This window comes from Bombus fervidus, chromosome 11, assembly GCF_041682495.2.
Source record: "Bombus fervidus isolate BK054 chromosome 11, iyBomFerv1, whole genome shotgun sequence".
NCBI classification, from domain to species: Eukaryota; Metazoa; Arthropoda; class Insecta; order Hymenoptera; family Apidae; genus Bombus; species Bombus fervidus.
In genome coordinates this window covers 4,208,983-4,213,086 of record NC_091527.1, presented here as the reverse complement: position 1 = coordinate 4,213,086, position 4,104 = coordinate 4,208,983, and the positions used below count along the sequence as shown (strand labels likewise).

The window sequence follows — 4,104 nt, the reverse complement described above, 5'->3', positions numbered from 1 at the left end:
AAATGGAATTTAAATTACGAGGTTATAATTTCGATCTCTAAATATGAGAACACTTTGTTTCGGATATTTTTCCACATTCACATATTTTTCCATATTACATTTTGCATTTTTGCGCAATTCGTAAATTTTGAAATACCTGCGCGAGATACTTTCAAATAATAAAAGTCGGCTGTCTTTGATAGAGAGAGGAACAGAAGGAGAGAGAGAGAGAGAGAGAGAGAGAGAGAGAGAGAGAGAGAGAGAGAGAGAGAGCATGACAGCAAGAAATTTCTTAAATCTGTTAATTTTTATTAAGGGAAAGTCTAAATTGGAATTTACAATATCGCATTGTGTCGAGACATTTCTGCCAGTTTAAATTGCTAGACTCTTACTGTCAATGAGGAAAGGATTTAAATTGTAGTTTCTACTAATTGGATCAGCCTTCGCTAAATTTACGTCGAGATCGCATTAGTTGAGACACCACTGCATGTTTTTACTATAGGAGAAAGTAGTTTCTTCAGAGGAAGTACCCTTAAACAGTCAAAGTCAGTTCATGTAAATCAGCCAACTGGCGGGTTTAGAGAGTAGCGTGCTTGTCCACAATTCTTAAGGTCTCGAGTTCGAGTCCCCTGGGGTGTGATATTTTTCACAGACTTTCGTTATTCTAACGCTAATATACTAAAGCCCCGAAAGGTTGGGTGTGTTCTTAAGAAAAAGCTCTCTCTCCGCGCAAAATGGTCGGGTAAACAACACTATAAATAGGGGAAAGTCAGTCGCGATTGTTGTATCCTCACTGTCACACTATCCTTAGAAATAACATGTAGCGGATTTTTAGAGAAAAATTAGATTTGTACTTCTTGGATTCCTAGAGGTACCTACGACCTTTCGTCATAAAGCTTTTCAGATTCTGTTAAGCTAAATACAAGGAAAAACATTCTAGAAGAATTAAAAGGGAAAAAATCTGGGTCGCACGTTGATTAATGTGTTGTGATATCATTCTTTAACTCTTCTTCTACGTTCTTTCATTCAATTTTCGACCCGATTATATCTTTTCTATGTTAAAAACTATCTTAAGGTAAAAATAATCTTGAATAAGATAAACAAAATTAAAAAATACAAAGAATTTTGAAATTGAGAAAAATGCAATATTATCGTAATAAAAGCAAAGGGTGTTAAACGCAGAATGTTGAGGAATTTTGAGTAGTTCCTAAACTACGCCACTGTGGATTCCTTCATCGTCATAAAGTAGAAAAGGGGAAAAGCAGGGAAAGAAGAAAAAGGGAGGGGGATGCGCGAGGTCCTCTTTTCCTCCACTTTGTCGAATGTTCCCTTTGTACTTAGCCCCGCCGACGTAGGCGATAACAGTGATGGGAAGAAGAGGAACGTGTCACCAGTGGGCTGCCTTGATGCGATAACGTTGGATTTGATGTGGATTACGGCGTACATCATAGGACTTTGTTTCATAGCGATTTTCGTCGACATTTTGGTAATCTTGTCCGTTGGAATCCTTCTATGGAAGACTGATCGGGAAAATAAGTAATGGTAAGGTACCCTTATCTACATCAATATAAAAAAAAATCAAACAACTTCATTGAGTAGTTTCGTACAGTGACTACGAAAAGTACTGGCACATACCTCTATTTTCCAATGAAGCATTTTTTTCTCAGGTTAATACATTTCGTTTTCATCAAATTATAATTCCATTTTGTAATTATATGAAGGTATTGCCAAATGACATGAACTTCAATGAATTAACGAATATGTAAATTTTATAATAAATATTTAGAATCGTATGTGAATACTTTTTGCACTTATCGTATACCATAATAGAAAATGAGCGGAAAACAGAGGGAGACGAACAGGAAGCTGACATTATATCGATGTAGCAGGCTTGCATGATGGAATTACGTTTTGCAACTGCGGATAAAGTTGAAGTTACGTTGCCTCTTGAAGTTAGTTCACCGGTGTGGCATAAGTTTGAGATTAATTTAACCCTCGAATATAAATAGAGGAGCAGCGACAGGGACCTGATATATAGATCCACGATGCTTATTAACGATCAACCTAAAAGCATGAAACAGGAACAAAACTGTGGAAAAAATGAATGAACCCATGCCTTCGCCCGTTGAAAATTATTCAATTACACCGCTTGAAGTTTTTCTTTGTGCGAATTTCTATTACCTACAAATTAAATACATTAACATCTTTCTTGAAGTCCTTACATTTTCTTTCGTCTTTCTCTTACCATATTTTACATTTCCTTCTCTTACTATAATTTAACGAAATGAACCGAATTTCTGATAATCTTCTCGTTCCTACCACAAAAGGAATGGCAAAATGGAGCGATCTAGCCATTCCACGCGGTGTTATACCGATGAATAATCGATGAGCATCGAATTATCATAATTCAACGAGACAAGGCTGCGTTGAGTTCCGTTTGATTTAATTCGTAATCGGCTTGTTCGATTTCTCTCATCCGAGGGACGTAGAGTTACGACGATTTATCGTGAGACGAGATAGAAAGGTAGAAAGATAAAAAAAAGGATAGTAAAAGAGGTAGCGATACGAAAGAAATCCTAAATATAAAAGAATCACAGAAAGATAATGATTAATCATAGAAAGAAAGAATCACAGCCATTATCGAATGAGAAATATACAGCTTCGCTTTCCCATCTACGTCCTTTTTCAAGCAACAATGAGAAGAAAACATAGAAAATTCGAATCTCTCTTCCTTTTGTGCCCAGTGAACATCGATGACAATAAAGAACTGTACAGACAATGAGAAAATCCTGATGAGATATCGTCAAGGAAATTACACGATTAGACGACAACTTATTGAATTTTATCTGATAACGCTCCATGCTCCTGGACTTGTCTCGTGAAATTCCACGAAGAACGCTTTTATTAGAATTATGGTTAAGATCGATTCGTTTCCAGGCGAATGTAGAAATTGGCTGTGAGACGTAAATTCACCGGCCGCTCTTCATCTTCCACGATGGATCGAGTTCGCGAGGTCAACGTGAAAAATGCGTTGTCGGCCAGTTCCTGTGGAAAATCACCGCTCTGGAAACGGCTGCACAAGTTATCGATGGAATTAGCGCGTATCATCAATTAGAATTCCCGATTTAACGACATCGAAAGTTCGGATTAACTCGGTCGTGGAATTGCCTGGAACGGTATTGTCGCTAATTAAGGGGCATCGTGGAATACGATATTTAAAAGCTTTCGCTGGGAAATGTCGCGATTAGATGGAAATTATTACGATCGTTCGAAACATTAGTTCATAACAAGGACAAAAGGATATTTGGCTTTGGGGATAATGGAGGGATTAAAGGAGATTGCTCTTTCGTTGTTTGGTGATAAACAATAGGCCAGTTTTGGAGAGTTCGATAATTAAGATATTTGATGATAAACAAGAGGTCAGTTTTGGGGAGATAATTCGATAATTAAGATATCTGGTGATAAACAGGAAGCTAGTTCTGGGGAGAGAGAGAGAGAGAGGGAGAGAAAGAGAGAAAGGGAGAGAGAGAGAGAGAGAGAGAGTTCGATAACATTGTTCAATACGTAGCTAATTTTGTGATCTTCGTTAGGCGATTCTTTTAGATTTTTGTGAGGCAAGCACGAATCTGCAAAACGTTTCTTCCCCCATACCCGCAGTTGTCGAAAAGAAACAATTTTGAAGAAAATTGCAAATGTCTTGTTTGCTTTTACAGTAATAACTATCGAGTCGCTGTTGAGACGAAAAATACGATGAACGCTGCTCGAATAAAATACTATCGATTGTTATTACATTGTAAACATTTAGGTATGTTTAAATAATGATCAAAGGGAAAAGGATGCTTAATGCACATTATCTTTCCTTACATTTCTAAAAATAAAAATCCTCGATTATTTGAAGGAAAACTAGTTAATTTACACTTAAAAACGAGCTAATTTACAGCATGAAATATACGGTTGCGAAATACGAATTGAAATTAATTAAGATTACTTTCAGATCGTCAGTTAATATGACACGGTTAGGTAATGAAATTTATTCTTTCAATCTGAACGGTTTAACGAACGTTTTGGAACAGACTGAAACTGTGAGTGCTCTAATAGAAAAGAGGGATTTCGAGACAAAGGATA

The 4,104-nt window shown here is 36.7% G+C and overlaps 1 long non-coding RNA gene across 1 annotated transcript; it reads left to right on the top strand.

Moving 5' to 3' along the window:
* Positions 1–868: 868 nt before the first annotated feature.
* Positions 869–2,193, top strand: LOC139992093 (uncharacterized). The gene is made up of 2 exons (XR_011801021.1): positions 869–1,521; positions 1,810–2,193. It is a non-coding gene; the product is annotated as an uncharacterized lncRNA (long non-coding RNA).
* Positions 2,194–4,104: the final 1,911 nt, after the last annotated feature.